The 18,332-nt window shown below is 45.1% G+C and overlaps 1 protein-coding gene across 2 annotated transcripts in view; it reads left to right on the forward strand.

The window, feature by feature from the left end:
- Nucleotides 1-18,332, forward strand: part of LOC139477913 (uncharacterized) — a 263,405-nt gene that overhangs the window by 195,728 nt on the left and 49,345 nt on the right. The gene's annotated exons all lie outside the window — the stretch shown is intronic.

Raw genomic sequence — 18,332 nt, forward strand, 5'->3', positions numbered from 1 at the left:
TGTAGCGATATATTGTTACTTATATCTCCTGCAGGTGTTGTGCCTGTATTGTGTCTGTGTAGAGATATATGGTTACTTATATCTACTGCAGGTGTCGTGCCTGTATTGTGTCTGTGTAGAGGTATATTGTTACTTATATTTCCTGCAGGTGTCGTGCCTGTATTGTGTCTGTGTAGAGGTATATTGTTACTTATATCTCCTGCAGGTGTCGTGCCTGTATTGTGTCTGTGTAGAGATATATTGTTACTTATATCTCCTGCAGGTGTTGTGCCTGTATTGTGTCTGTGTAGAGGTATATTGTTACTTATATCTCCTGCAGGTGTCGTGCCTGTATTGTGTCTGTGTAGAGATATATTGTTACTTATATCTCCTGCAGGTGTTGTGGCTGTCTTGTGTCTGTGTAGAGGTATATTGTTACTTATATCTCCTGCAGGTGTCGTGCCTGTATTGTGTCTGTGTAGAGGTATATTGTTACTTATATCTCCTGCAGGTGTCAGGCCTGTCATGTGTCTGTGTAGAGGTATATTGTTACTTATATCTCCTGCAGGTGTCGTGCCTGTATTGTGTCTGTGTAGAGATATATTGTTACTTATATCTCCTGCAGGTGTTGTGCCTGTATTGTGTCTGTGTAGAGGTATATTGTTCCAGTGTTTCCTGTAAGTGTAGGCCTGTGTCGGACCAGACATGGGAATGAAATATTGATGGTGTTAGGATGTTACAATCTCTGTCTCCACGTTCCAGTCTATGGACCTGTTCGAAAGCTATTAGTCAAAAAGCTCCTCATGGGAAAAGTTCATTCTTCAAAAGCAGATTGGTTTTATTGAATCATTCCTAAATGGATCATCAATGATATTACAACTTCAACCTGAATAATTAATGTGCATGCACACTGTCAGTATGTATCGGAATACCGATGTGCTGTACGCACTAATAAATCTTTGATCTATCAGACTAATAATGTAGAGATTTACTAGAAGTGTGACGGCCCGGTAAACTGGAAGCTTTTGGAGTAACTCAATATGTACTCCTGTTAGTGAGGTGCTCGCACAGTTTAACATTTTTCTAAATGTTCGTGTTTATGCAATGAATCCAGCTGAACCCTTTGACTGCTGTCACGTCTGTTGTTGATCAGGACACGGGGAATTGGCAGTGACACATCAATTACTGCTGGATTTGAAGTAAGAACAAACAATACGTTCAGATTGACAGCATCACATTCTTTATTGTAAGGGGCGGTGTGGTAGCCTAGTGGTGAAAGCATTCACTCGTCATGGCTAGGACCATAGTTCCATTGACGACATTGAATTGCTATTGCTGGAATATTGCTAAAAACTGTGTAAAACTAAACTCACTCACTCACTCACTCACTCACTCACTCACTCACTCACTCACTATTATAATATACAACTATATAGGTTTGAAGAATTTTCCTCAAGATATCATAGATTGAAAATGTTTTGCTTACCCCATATTGAAAATGGGGGCAATTTTGGCATTCCTGGAACATGCACAGGTGTTCGTGCAAAACTGGTTTTGAACCACAGCAAACTCTAAAGTTTAGTTTGCATACATTGATCACAGGTGTGGTGATAATATTACAATTTAAATGGATATTTCATACTCAAACTAATACTTAAAACTTTTACTCAATCAAAATCGCTGCAATGTCATTTGGACAAAAGTATAAAGTCAGCTGGTTCCTTCAGAATTGATCTATGAATCTCTGGGTAAATATTTTTATGCTTTGATTTAATATAAAAGTGTATTTGACAGCATCTTCATCTTCAACCTGTCAGTCATGTCGCATTTCTTGGAACTTCGAGTTGGATGCTAACAAATATGTATTTGTTACCGGTATTGGATACTGGGCATTGACCACTGGAAGGGGACACAAACTGTTGGGTGATGTGAGACGTGAGGATGTTCCCATAGAGCCTCAGGCATTCAAAGTACGAACCTCCCATCTGTCCCTGAATAAACGGGGGAACATGTTTAACTGAAGTTTAATACTTTTATGGATAAAAAATGGAGATTGGCCCCATATGGAGTCTAACTCCCCCTCCCTTCAAGAGGATTCCCAATCCTGTAAATATCCGATTCCAGCGTGTTTCTAAATATGTTTTTGTTACCTGTATAGGGTAGTGAGCATTGACCACTGAAAGGGAAAACCAAAGGATAAATATTCCTGTATATCTTGGTATTATCGACTATTGCGGGAATTGTTCATGAGTACAATGATATATGTGATTGTCACTTGTTCAGTTGAGGGCACAGGTGGCCCAGTCAGCTAAGGCACCGTGATTTGCTGTGCAGAGTTGCATCCCTTGGGCACGCCAGAAACCTGTGATTGTGGGTTCGAATCCCATTTCGCTAGGATCATGATTCTAGGTTTGTCAGCACCATACCCGTGCTCGTGGACTTCACCGAAGTGGTAAACGTTTGAGACCTGCATCACTTCGGGCTTTCCTCCCACATTAAGCTGACACGTCATGATATAACTGGAATACTGTTAAGAAAGGCGTTAAACCCAAATTACACACACTTGTTCAATTATATAGATTGTTTAGCAGACGTGTTTACCACAATCAGCCGTTTAGTCTCAGGAATCAGAGAACAATCAAGGTCAACACTATTTGTGTTTAATCTGATGTCTCATCACTTGGAATATTCCAATAGTGACCTCTGTATGTGGTGTTGACGTTTCTAGCCAAAAAAATATTTTTTACATTTGAAAATGAAATTTTATGCAACTCTGTGTTTTCATCAATCTCACTGAGCCTTTGCACATGTCCTTGGGGGGTGTGGGGAACGGGGGACCCAGTTGTTTGGTGGGCACGGGGGACCAAGTTGTTTGGTGGGCACGGGGGACCCAGTCGTCTGAGGCGCCACGATTCGCTGTGCAGAGTTGCATCTCTTGGGCACGCCTGAAACCTATGATTGTGGGTTCGAATCCTGGTTCGCCCCGATTATGTTTCAAGGTTTGTCAACACCTTACCCGTGCTCGTGGGTTTCACAGAAGTGGTAAACTTTTGAGACACGCATCACTTCGGGCTTTCCTCCAACATTAAGCTGACACGCCATGATATAACTGGAGTACTGTTAAAAGCAGTGTTAAACCCAACTCACTCACTCATCAAGTGTTGAGAGTTAATGTTTCCCTTCATTGTTCTGTGGCAGGATTTAAGTGATCAATTCAGAAAAAAAAATTCACTTTGGTGTTGAAGGTCATTGTTTGAAGGTGAATAAGATTTTCCTGTGCTACCTCAGTGGTTGTGTTGTATAGGTAAACAAACACCTGCTTTCTCCATTTGGGGATCAACAATATAGCGCACTCATCCACTGTCAGCTGACGCCAGATCACGTGGTTGTTTGATGTGAGAGTAAATGAACAAGCAGAAAAATTAGTCCAGTAAAATACATTATTTTGATATATTTATGATTTTACATACCATAATTTTCATTCGAATCCGACCCGTGAAGATCCAGGGTAGAATAGGTCTTAAGCAACCGAAGCTTGCCGTAAAAGGTGACTGTACTTGTCATAAGAGGCGACTAACCGGATTGGGTGGTCAGGCTCGCTGACTTCATATCCTGTATCGCTGTAAACATATATCACTTTGTTTCATAAGCAGGCTTGTCAATTTTCTTTCCATTCGAAATGTTCTAAAAATATCACACAATGTCATCAGTCAAGTGATTGAAGCATCTGCTCATCACACTGGAGACCGGGGGACGACTGCCGACAGAGGTACAACGTGTGAAGCCCATTTCTGGTGTCCCCCGCTGTGATATCAATGGAATGATGCCAAAAGCAGTGTAAAATCTCACTCACTCACTCACTCACTCACTCACTCACTCACTCACTCACTCACTCACTCACTCGCTCGCTCGCTCGCTCGCCCACCCACCCACCCACCAACCCACTCACTCACTCACTTCCGTGAATGACCAGCTGTGTTGAGACACCCAGGTTTCCATGTTATTCTTGCAGGTCGCAATTAACTCTCGAAAAAATACATGGGACTGTGAAACCTGATCACAAAATAGGAATGTTTGTCAAATTAAAGAATTCACACTGTTTTATGCTTCCTTTTCATCTTGACCAATATTCTGAATGACGACTGGCTGCTCTGACAGATGTACAGTTGTTCACATGAACCCGACGTTGACAGGCCGGACGTGTGCTCTGTCAAGTCGGCAGCTTTGATGACATCACACCTCTCGTTTAATGTGACAAATCAGCAAAGTACTGCTGTTCAAAAACAGGTGTCTTACATAGTCCCAGATCTTAATTAGCAATCATAACGTTGGTAAATGTTAGCCAGGACTGGTATCTTCCAGGCCCACTTGACTGGCCTTCTGTCCTCATTCATGCACTTATGTGTATCAGAAAAGAAAATCTATCATGGATATCTTTGTCAATATCTTTGTGTTCAAAACTGTATGTAAATTTCACCAGCTTGTATTGTTCATGGTCTTTGGCCTACATATTTCATAGACCCACCATGAAGATCCGGGTAGAATAGGTTTTCTGAAAACCATTTGTGCCTTAAAAGGTGACTAAGCTTGGCGTGAGATGCTGTTAAACCACGCCCCTCCACACACAGATGTAGTAAAACCACAACCCTCCACACACAGATGTAGTAAAACCACAACCCTCCACACACAAATGTAGTAAAACCACAACCCTCCACACACAGATGTAGTAAAACCACGCCGCTCCACACACAGATGTAGTAAAACCAGAACCCTCCACACACAGATGTAGTAAAACCATAACCCTCCACACACAGATGTAATAAAACCACAACCCTCCACACACAGATGTAGTAAAACCATAACCCTTCACACACAGATATAATAAAACCACAACCCTTCACACACAGATGTAGTAAAACTACAGCCCTCCACACACAGATGTAGTAAAACCGCAGCCCTCCACACACAGATGTAGTAAAACCATAACCTCCACACACAGATGTAGTAAAACCACAACCCTCCACACACAGATGTAGTAAAACTACAGCCCTCCACACACAGATGTAGTAAAACTACAGCCCTCCACACACAGATGTAGTAAAACCACGCCCCTCCACACACAGATGTAGTAAAACCAGAACCCTCCACACACAGATGTAATAAAACCACAACCCTCCACACACAGATGTAGTAAAACCATAACCCTCCACACACAGATGTAATAAAACCACAACCCCTCACACACAGATGTAGTAAAACTACAGCCCTCCACACACAGATGTAGTAAAACCACAGCCCTCCACACACAGATGTAGTAAAACCATAACCTCCACACACAGATGTAGTAAAACCACAACCCTCCACACACAGATGTAGTAAAACTACAGCCCTCCACACACAGATGTAGTAAAACTACAGCCCTCCACACACAGATGTAGTAAAACCATAACCTCCACACACAGATACAGTAAAACTACAGCCCTCCACACACAGATGTAGTAAAACTACAGCCCTCCACACACAGATGTAGTAAGACTACAGCCCTTCACACACAGATGTAATAAAACCACAACCCTCCACACACAGATGCAGTAAAACTACAGCCCTCCACACACAGATGTAATAAAACCAGAACCCTCCTCGCACAGATGTAGTAAAACCAGAACCCTTCACATAGATGTAATTAAACCACAGCCCTCCACGCACAGATGTAGTAAAACCACAGCCCTCCACACACAGATGTAGTAAAACCACCAACCCTCCACACACAGATGTAGTAAAACCACGCCCCTCCATACACAGATGTAGTAAAACCACAGCCCTCCACACACAGATGTAGATAAAACCATAACCCTCCACACACAGATGTAGTAAAACTACAGCCCTCCACACACAGATGTAGTAAAACTACGCCCCTCCACACACAGATGTAGTAAAACCACAACCCTCCACACACAGATGTAGTAAAACCATAACCCTCCACACACAGATGTAATAAAACCATAACCTTCCACACACAGATGTAGTAAAACTACAGCCCTCCACACACAGATGTAGTAAAACCACATCCCTCCACACAGATGTGGTAAAACTACAACCCTCCACACACAGATGTAGTAAAACCATAACCCTCCACACACAGATGTAGTAAAACCACAGCCCTCCACACACAGATGTAGTAAAACTACAGCCCTCCACACACAGATGTAGTAAAACCATAACCTCCACACACAGATACAGTAAAACTACAGCCCTCCACACACAGATGTAGTAAAACTACAGCCCTCCACACACAGATGTAGTAAAACTACAGCCCTTCACACACAGATGTAATAAAACCACAACCCTCCACACACAGATGCAGTAAAACTACAGCCCTCCACACACAGATGTAATAAAACCAGAACCCTCCTCGCACAGATGTAGTAAAACCAGAACCCTTCACATAGATGTAATTAAACCACAGCCCTCCACGCACAGATGTAGTAAAACCACAGCCCTCCACACACAGATGTAGTAAAACCACCAACCCTCCACACACAGATGTAGTAAAACCACGCCCCTCCATACACAGATGTAGTAAAACCACAGCCCTCCACACACAGATGTAGATAAAACCATAACCCTCCACACACAGATGTAGTAAAACTACAGCCCTCCACACACAGATGTAGTAAAACTACAGCCCTCCACACACAGATGTAGTAAAACCACAACCCTCCACACACAGATGTAGTAAAACCATAACCCTCCACACACAGATGTAATAAAACCATAACCTCCACACACAGATGTAGTAAAACTACAGCCCTCCACACACAGATGTAGTAAAACCACATCCCTCCACACAGATGTGGTAAAACTACAACCCTCCACACACAGATGTAGTAAAACCATAACCCTCCACACACAGATGTAGTAAAACCACAGCCCTCCACACACAGATGTAGTAGAACCACAACCCTCCACACACAGATGTAGTAAAACTACAGCCCTCCACACACAGATGTAGTAAAACTACAGCCCTCCACACACAGATGTAGTAAAATCAGAGCGAGTGAGTGAGTATGGTTTTACGCCGCTTTTAGCAATATTCCAGCAATATCACGGCGGGGGACACCAGAAATGGGCTTCACACATTGTACCCATGTCGGGAATCGAACCCGGGTCTTTGGCTTGATGAGCGAACGCTTTAACCACTAGGCTACCCGACCGCCCCTGGTAAAACCAGAACTCTCCACACACAGATGTAGTAAAACCACAGCCCTCCACACACAGATGTAGTAAAACCACAGCCCTCAACACACAGATGTAGTAAAACCAGAACCCTCCACACACACATGTAATAAAACCACAGCCCTCCACACACAGATGTAGTAAAACCAGAACCCTCCACACACAGATGTAGTAAAACCAGAACCCTCCACACACAGATGTAGTAAAACCAGAACCCTCCACACACAGATGTAGTAAAACCAGAACCCTCCACTCACAGATGTTATAAAACCACAACTCTCCACACAAAGATGTAATGAAACCACAACCCCCCACATAGATGTAATAAAACCATATCACTCCCAAGACATGTGTAACTTTAAATGAGCAATAGCTTTACTTATCCCCTGTAGCAAGCTAACTGTTTTAGGAATAAGTGTTTGTGTATGCTATTACTGGACTGTTTTTTCCCCCAGAAAATGATTACAGGGAAGTGGTGTTAATAATTCAGTCAATAAAATCAGTAGCATCACTGATCAGGTGTTTGTGCTGCACTATTCATGGCTACATGCAGTGATATTTAGCAGAGCCGCGTTCAGGACGAGATAACATGATAGGGAGCAATTAGCTGATGGTGTGCCGGCCGCCGCTGTCAGTTGGCCTGACAGTCAAGCTGTGCCGGGAATGTAGGATGCAGAATTAAAGCCGTTAATCACAACTTAATCAGTTATTCAAATGCTTGTCAGGATGTTCGCACATAAATAATCACACATTCCTTCCTCGCAGAGTTGACATGAAAGACGTGCGGACAAACAATTGGATTAGGACTAGTTGAACAGGAGACAAAGTACCTGAAAGTTAGCAAGTAGAAGAAGAAGTGTCTAATTCATAATTACACGACTCAGAGATGCTAATTGTCATTGCTGATTTGCAAACAGTGATCATGTTGTCATAATTCATTGACTATTTCTGTATCAGACCCTCTCCTGGACCCCTTGCCCCCTGGCCCCACACAATGATACCCCACTACCCCACCCCCACCCCTCACCTGTCTCCCCCTCCCCACCCCCCTGACCCCACACAGTGATACTCCACTACCCCGACCCCCACCTCTCACCTGTGCCCCCTCCCCACACACACAGTGATATTCCACTACCCCAACCCCCACCCCTCACCTGTCACCCATCCTGACCCCATACAGTAATACCCCAGTACCCCGACCCCAGCCCTCACCTGTGACCCTCCCCACACACACTGTGACACTCCACCCTCGCACACAGTAACACCTCTTGCCACCCTCTCAACCCCCTACCCACACACACAGTGACAAGTAAGTGACACCCACCTGAGACACCCAGACACACCCCTGACACCCCATCCCAACACAATGACAGGTACTTCAACCACCATACATCCACCCTGATGAGACCCGTGAAGATCCGGGGTAGAACAGGTCTTCAGCAACCCATGCTTGCCATAAAAGGTGACTCTGCTTGTCTTCAGAGGCGACTAATACCATCAGGTGGTCAGGCTCACTGACTTGGTTGATGCATGTCATCATATCCCAACTGCTTGGATCGATGCTCATGATGTCAATCACCGGATTGTCTGCTCCAGACTCGATTATTTACAGCCGGGCATCACATAGTTGGAATATTGCTGATTGCATCATTGAACAACAAACAAACAAACACTAACCAGGAGATATACCACAATACATCCATCCTGTTGACTACCTTGGATATAAACCATTATACATCCGCCCCATCAGGGAGCCGGCGTTGTATACTTCATGCAATGATTTCCCTGCCACCAGTGAGTCTGAGATGAAGGCAGCTTGGTCCCAAGGGACACATCTTCTGTATTATGTTTTATGAAACAGACAATGTGTAACATATACGGAGCCAGTATTCTTCCCCATCATTGCACATGGTGTAGCATTAAAGCTAAGCAGATTAGACAACACTTATCATGTACATATCAGTGTATAACAATATTACTTGGGAACTACCGCTACCATGTGATGTATGAGGGTGATATGACAGATGCTAATTCTGTTGAAAGCTTGTGTGGTTTTAAGCTGGTGTGGAGTCCTGCCTAATCTGTCAGATTGTCAGGGGTGATCTGTAATTCTGTCCACTCAGTCTAGCTTGTGTCCATAATTAGCTCAGGTTTCATATGAAGTACTACTGAAGATTGTTAGCCCAAGTTCTACAGTGAAGCAACATCCATATTTCACATAGACTTATATACATCCTGAAACAACACCCACTGACTGATTCACTGGGCAACACTTGTCTGAAGTCTGCACCCCTCTACCTCCAACTGTAGGACACGGCAACACTTGTCTCAAGTCTTCACCCGTCTACCTCCAACTGTAGGACACGGCAACACTTGTCTGAAGTCTTCACCCCTCTACCTCCAACTGTAGGACATGGCAACACTTGTCTGAAGTCTTCACCCCTCTACCTCCAACTGTAGGACATTGCAACACTTGTCTGAAGTCTTCACCCCTCTACCTCCAACTGTAGGACATGGCAACACTTGTCTGAAGTCTTCACACCTCTACCTCCAACTGTAGGACATGACAACACTTGTCTAAGGTCTTCACACCTCTATCTCCAACTGTAGGACATGGCAACACTTGTCTGAAGTCTTCACCCCTCTATCTCCAACTGTAGGACATGGCAACACTTGTCTCAAGTCTTTACACCTCTATCTCCAACTGTAGGACATGGCAACACTTGTCTGAAGTCTTCACCCCTCTGCCTCCAACTGTAGGACATGGCAACACTTGTCTGAAGTCTTCACACCTCTATCTCCAACTGTAGGACATTGCAACACTTGTCTGAAGTCTTCACCCCTCTACCTCCAACTGTAGGACATGGCAACACTTGTCTGAAGTCTTTACACCTCTACCTCCAACCGTAGGACATTGCAACACTTGTCTGAAGTCTTCACACCTCTACCTCCAACTGTAGGACATGACAACACTTGTCTGAAGTCTTCACACCTCTACCTCCAACTGTAGGACATGACAACACTTGTCTGAAGTCTTCACACCTCTATCTCCAACTGTAGGACATTGCAACACTTGTCTGAAGTCTTCACCCCTCTACCTCCAACTGTAGGACATGGCAACACTTGTCTGAAGTCTTTACACCTCTACCTCCAACCGTAGGACATTGCAACACTTGTCTGAAGTCTTCACACCTCTACCTCCAACTGTAGGACATGACAACACTTGTCTGAAGTCTTCACACCTCTATCTCCAACTGTAGGACATTGCAACACTTGTCTGAAGTCTTCATTCCTCTGCCTCCAACTGTAGGACACGGCAACACTTGTCTCAAGTCTTCACCCCTCTGCCTCCAACTGTAGGACATGGCAACACTTGTCTGAAGTCTTCACCCCTCTACCTCCAACTGTAGGACATGGCAACACTTGCCTGAAGTCTTTACACCTCTACCTCCAACTGTAGGACATGGCAACACTTGTCTGAAGTCTTCACCCCTCTATCTCCAACTGTAGGACATGGCAACACTTGTCTCAAGTCTTTACACCTCTATCTCCATCTGTAGGACATGGCAACACTTGTCTGAAGTCTTCACCCCTCTGCCTCCAACTGTAGGACATGGCAACACTTGTCTGAAGTCTTCACCCCTCTGCCTCCAACTGTAGGACGTGACAACACTTGTCTGAAGTCTTCACCCCTCTACCTCCAACTGTAGGACATGGCAACACTTCTGTGAAGTCTTTACACCTCTACCTCCAACTGTAGGACATGGCAACACTTGTCTGAAGTCTTTACACCTCTACCTCCAACTGTAGGACATGGCAACACTTGTCTGAAGTCTTCACCCTTCTACCTCCAACTGTAGGACATGGCAACACTTGTCTGAAGTCTTCACCCCTCTACCTCCAACTGTAGGACATGGCAACACTTGTCTGAAGTCTTCACCCCTCTACCTCCAACTGTAGGACATGGCAACACTTGTCTCAAGTCTTCACCCCTCTACCTCCAACTGTAGGACATGGCAACACTTGTCTCAAGTCTTCACCCCTCTACCTCCAACTGTAGGACATGGCAACACTTGTCTGAAGTCTTCCCTCTACCTCCAACTGTAGGACATGGCAACACTTGTCTGAAGTCTTCACCCCTCTACCTCCAACTGTAGGACATGGCAACACTTGTCTGAAGTCTTCACCCCTCTACCTCCAACTGTAGGACATGGCAACACTTGTCTGAAGTCTTCCCTCTACCTCCAACTGTAGGACACGGCAACACTTGTCTGAAGTCTTCACAGCTCTTGCAGCTCTGACATCTCGGGCAGCTCAATCAGCTCTTCCACAACGCTTGAACATCCCAATCTGGCCTTGATCTCCGTTGCAAGGAAGGAGATGGCTTTGTACATGTAACTCACCGCAAAGGGGAAGTTTTTGCATAGGTTTTCTTTAGCTGCAGGTGAACTGGTTTGGGATCAGTACAGTAAATGGCATTGTGAGATTTGACATCAGTTTAACCAGCACTCATCGTTGTTGAACTACTTGAAATACGATATTGGCCTACAAGAACCTTCTCACAGATACAATTTAATTATGCTTGTCTGAAGCTTCGGGCCCATTGATTTAGTTTTCTAGTTGATTAGATGATTTGTAGGGCTGGTTGGAAGTTAATCTTTGTGCCATGTATCACTGGGAAAGTCCAGTATCAATTGAGTATCACTCACCATTACCAGGCTTGTTGCGAGTCAGCCTGACATGAACTCAGGCACTTGTACCCCGCACGACTTGCAGTGCAGGGACTCCTGACGAGGAGGGGAGGGTTAAAGGGGCCACACAGGGACTACTGACGAGGAGGGGAGGGTTAAAGGGGCCACACAGCACTCCTCACGACTTGCAGTGCAGGGACTACTGACGAGGAGGGGAGGGTTAAAGGGGCCACACAGCACTCCCCATGACTTGCAGTGCAGGGACTACTGACGAGGATGGAAGGGTTAAAGGGGCCACAAAGCACTCCCCATGACTTGCAGTGCAGGGACTACTGACGGGGAGTGGAGGGTTAAAGGGGCCACACAGCACTCCCCATGATTTGCAGTGCAGGGACTACTGACGAGGAGTGGAGGGTTAACGGGGCCACACAGCACTCCTCTACCTATTCTACCCCGAATCTTCACAGGGGGAGATAAGCATGGTTTGATGAAGACCTATTCTACCCCCAGTCTTCACAGGGGGAGACAAGCATGGGTTGCTTAAGACCTATTCTACCCCCGGTCTTCACAGATCCCACAGACATTAGCATATGAAGATATACATATTATATCAAAGTAACCTCACCTCAGGGCAGATTATTTACAATTTACAACAATTTCCAGCAACACAGTGTACATATTGTTTTAACCCAAAGGTCGGGCATGTTTGAGTCGTGATTGAACAAAACTCAGATAATTTGTTTAACACACTTTGTACCATTAAACAAACTGTGGAATTTTAACATATTTGACCTATTGTAATAATATCTTCATAACTAATCAAATCTACAGCTTTTAAGATAGTTACAATGGAACACTTCATGGAATTCATCACCAAAGTCTCTAATATCACATTAATAACATTATCTTGCATTAAATGGCACTTCAAGGGCTCTTCCCAGGAAGATCCGGGTTAGAATAGGTCTTCAGCAACCCATGCTTGTCTCACCCCGTGAGGATCTGGGGAGAATAGGTCTTCAGCAACCCATGCTTGACTCCCCCTGTGAAGATCCGGGGTAGAATAGGTCTTCAGCAACCCATGCTTGCAGTAAAAGGCGACTGACGGGATCGGGTGGTCAGGCTCACTGACTTGGTTGATGCATGTCATCGATCCCAATTGCATGGATCGATGCTCATGTTGTCAATCTCTGGATTGTCTGTCCAGACTCGATTATTTACAGACCACTGCATGTCTGTGAGATGATGTATCCAAATATTCTTCAGTTTCAAGTTCTGATTAAAATATTTGATAAGTTACAGCTTTTGATGATTCCAACGTGTCCGATGACCATATTGTAATCTATTTGACACTCTACATGTTAGTGAGTCTAAACAATGGGTACGCCATATATACATCAATCCAGGCTTAATGAATATAGATTCAATTGACAATAACCATTTATTCCCATTACTCTCAGCATCAGTGTCATCTAATACCGGTTTCTACAAGGTATAGGAGAGTTTAGTTGCTTTTCCTGATGCGATATGGGCCTGAAATGACATCTTGCTTGCATATAGGAGGATATAAAGGGGGTTTCTGCCAAGCTCCCCGTATATCATATTTGATGGAGTGCTCTTTTTCAAAGGAAGTTTACATAAAAAATCTAACTGGATTTTCTCAATGCATTTGCACTCTTCAAGTCCCTGTATTGCAATTCCATGCAGTAAGATAGGCACTACCATGACTATAGGATGGAGTGCATGACACAGGGTTACCCCACATGACAATACCCACATGACAATACCCCACACAGACAATACCCAAATGACAATACCCCACACGACAATACCCCTCAAAACGATACCCACAAGACAATACCCCACATGACAATACCCCACATGACAATACCCCACATGACAATACCCCACATGACAATACCCCGCATGACAATACCCCACATGACAATACCCCATATGGACAATACCCCACATGGACAAAAAAACACATGACAATACCCTGCATGGACAATACCCCACATGACAATACCCCATATAGACAATACCTCACATGACAATACCCCACATGGACAATACCCCTCAGACAATACCCCGCATGGACAAAAAACCACATGACAATACCCTGCATGGACAAAACCCCACATGACAATACCTCACATGACAATACCCCACATGACAATACCCTATATGGATAATACCTCGCATGACAATACCCCACATGACAATACCCCACATGACAATACCCCGCATGGACAATACCCCACATGGACAATACCCCACATGACAATACCCTGCATGGACAATATCCCACATGACAATACCTCACATGGACAAAACCCAACATGACAATACCACACATGACAATACCCCACATGACAATATCTCAGCTGACAACATCCACACGGACAATACCCCTCACAGAAGATACCAAATTTGGACAATACCCCACATGACAATACCCCCATGACAAAACCCCTCATAGCAATACCCCGAATGGACAATACCACACACAGACAAAACCCACACGGACAATACCCCCACATGACAATACCCCATATGGACAATACCTCCAAGACAAGACCCCATATGGACAATACCCCACCTGACAATACCCCGCATGGACAATACCCCCACATGACAATACCCCATATGGACAATACCTCCAAGACAAGACCCCATATGGACAATACCCCACCTGACAATACCCCGCATGGACAATACCTCACATGACAATACCCCACATGACAATACCCCTCATGGACAATACCCCACACAGACAATACCCCACACAGACCATACCCTACACGGACAAAACCCACACGACAATAAATACCCCACATGGACAAAACCCCACACGGACAATACAAAACATGTTATTTCCCCACTGCACAATACACCACACCAAGTCCTGCACCATGACTCTGGAATTCATATTTTTAGGTTTTTGTTTTTTTTACTAAAAGCCTCGGCAAGTCTAGTTTGCTTGATTCCACATGTGACGACAGCGAAAGAGGAAAGGTTCTTTCAAAGAAAAAAATATATAATTATTTTAAAGACATGTTTTCATTGACTAAGTGTTAGTTTTTGACAAGATGTGGAATCATTTTTTGTTTTAATTTAAGCTGCTACTGAATAGCAATTTATGTTTTTCGGTAATTTTTGAGAATTACCTCCCCTTCGTTTTACCTGCGGTCCAACACAGATGGAAACATGAAGAAACTCTGGAGAAGGTCAAACACATGTATGACGTGTTATGAGACGCATTAAGCAAAACACAAACACAATTTCATGTATCCAAGTGATGGTGTAGCAGGAATAAACTTTTGACACGAATGACAATACCCCATACCTTATCTATAGGACAATACCCCACACCTTATCTATAGGACAATACCCCACACCTTATCTATAGGACAATACCCCACAACTTATCTATAGGACAATACCCCACACCTTATCTATAGGACAATACCCCACACCTTGTCTATAGGACAATACCCCACACCTTATCTATAGGACAATACCCCACACCTTATCTATAGGACAATACCCCTCACCTTATCTATAGGACAATACCCCACACCTTATCTATAGGACAATACCCCACACCTTGTCTATAGGACAATACACCACACCTTGTCTATAGGACAATACACCACAACTTATCTATAGCACAATACCCCACACCTTATCTATAGGACAATACCCCACACCTTATCTATAGGACAATACCCCACACCTTATCTATAGGACAATACCCCACACCTTATCTATAGGACAATACCCCACACCTTATCTATAGGACAATACCCCACACCTTGTCTATAGGACAATACCCCACACCTTATCTATAGGACAATACCCCACACCTTATCTATAGGACAATACCCCACACCTTATCTATAGGACAATACCCCACACCTTATCTATAGGACAATACCCCACACCTTATCTATAGGACAATACCCCACACCTTGTCTATAGGACAATACACCACAACTTATCTATAGCACAATACCCCACACCTTATCTATAGGACAATACCCCACACCTTATCTATAGGACAATACCCCACACCTTATCTATAGGACAATATGGAAAAACACCCCTCACACAATTGTTTTAGTAAGTTAGGTTGTTTAGAAAAGTGGAAATATTTTAATGACACAGCAACTGACTGCACGAGAGGCATTGATGATGGCGGCCATTTGTTAGAGAGAGGCATTGATGATGGCGACCATGTGTTAGAGAGAGGCATTGATGATGGCGACCATGTGTTAGAGAGAGGCATTGATGATGGCGGCCATGTGTTAGAGAGAGGCATTGATGATGGCGGCCATGTGTTAGAGAGAGGCATTGATGATGGAGGCCGTGTGTTAGAGAGATGCATTGATGATGGCGACCATGTGTTAGAGAGAGGCATTGATGATGGCGGCCATGTGTTAGAGAGAGGCATTGATGATGGAGGCCATGTGTTAGAGAGAGGCATTGATGATGGCGTCCATGTGTTAGAGAGAGGCATTGATGATTGCGGCCGTGTGTTAGAGAGAGGCATTGATGATGGCGACCATGTGTTAGAGAGAGGCATTGATGAAAGCGGCCATGTGTTAGAGAGAGGCATTGATGATGGCGACCATGTGTTAGAGAGAGGCATTGATGAGGCATTGGTGATGGCGGCCATGTGTTAGAGAGAGGCATTGGTGATGGCGGCCATGTGTTAGAGAGAGGCATTGGTGATGGCGGCCATGTGTTAGAGAGAGGCATTGGTGATGGCGGCCATGTGTTAGAGAGAGGCATTGGTGATGGCGGCCATGTGTTAGAGAGAGGTATTGGTGATGGCGGCCATGTGTTAGAGAGAGGTATTGGTGATGGCGGCCATGTGTTAGAGAGAGGCATTGGTGATGGCGGCCATGTGTTAGAGAGAGGCATTGGTGATGGCGGCCATGTGTTAGAGAGAGGCATTGGTGATGGCGGCCATGTGTTAGAGAGAGGCATTGGTGATGGCGGCCATGTGTTAGAGAGAGGCATTGGTGATGGCGGCCATGTGTTAGAGAGAGGCATTGGTGATGGCGGCCATGTGTTAGAGAGAGGCATTGGTGATGGCGGCCATGTGTTAGAGAGAGGCATTGGTGATGGCGGCCATGTGTTAGAGAGAGGCATTGGTGATGGCAGCCATGTGTTAGAGAGAGGCATTGGTGATGGCGGCCATGTGTTAGAGAGAGGCATTGATGATGGCGTCCATGTGTTAGAGAGAGGCATTGATGATGGCGGCCATGTGTTAGAGAGAGGCATTGGTGATGGCGGCCATGTGTTAGAGAGAGGCATTGGTGATGGCGGCCATGTGTTAGAGAGAGGTATTGGTGATGGCGGCCATGTGTTAGAGAGAGGCATTGGTGATGGCGGCCATGTGTTAGAGAGAGGCATTGGTGATGGCGGCCATGTGTTAGAGAGAGGCATTGGTGATGGCGGCCATGTGTTAGAGAGTGGCATTGATGATGGCGGCCATGTGTTAGAGAGAGGCATTGATGATGGCGGCCATGTGTTAGAGAGAGGTATTGGTGATGGCGGCCATGTGTTAGAGAGAGGCATTGATGATGGCGGCCATGTGTTAGAGAGAGGCATTGGTGATGGCGTCCATGTGTTAGAGAGAGGCATTGATGATGGCGGCCATGTGTTAGAGAGAGGCATTGGTGATGGCGGCCATGTGTTAGAGAGTGGCATTGATGATGGCGGCCATGTGTTAGAGAGAGGCATTGATGATGGCGGCCATGTGTTAGAGAGAGGTATTGGTGATGGCGGCCATGTGTTAGAGAGAGGCATTGATGATGGCGGCCATGTGTTAGAGAGAGGCATTGATGATGGCGGCCATGTGTTAGAGAGAGGTATTGGTGATGGCGGCCATGTGTTAGAGAGAGGCATTGGTGATGGCGGCCATGTGTTAGAGAGAGGCATTGATGATGGCGGCCATGTGTTAGAGAGAGGTATTGGTGATGGCGGCCATGTGTTAGAGAGAGGCATTGGTGATGGCGGCCATGTGTTAGAGAGAGGCATTGATGATGGCGGCCATGTGTTAGAGAGAGGCATTGATGATGGCGGCCATGTGTTAGAGAGAGACATTGATGATGGCGGCCATGTGTTAGAGAGAGGCATTGATGATGGCGGCCATGTGTTAGAGAGAGGCATTGGTGATGGCGGCCATGTGTTAGAGAGAGGCATTGATGATGGCGGCCGTGTGTTAGAGAGAGGCATTGATGATGGCGGCCATGTGTTAGAGAGAGGCATTGATGATGGCGGCCGTGTGTTAGAGAGAGGCATTGGTGATGGCGGCCGTGTGTTAGAGAGAGGCATTGGTGATGGCGGCCATGTGTTAGAGAGTGGCATTGATGATGGCGGCCATGTGTTAGAGAGAGGCATTGATGATGGCGGCCA

Source organism: Haliotis cracherodii, unplaced genomic scaffold (assembly GCF_022045235.1).
Source record: "Haliotis cracherodii isolate W230 unplaced genomic scaffold, xgHalCrac1.p SCAF_37, whole genome shotgun sequence".
Classification (NCBI taxonomy): domain Eukaryota; kingdom Metazoa; phylum Mollusca; class Gastropoda; order Lepetellida; family Haliotidae; genus Haliotis; species Haliotis cracherodii.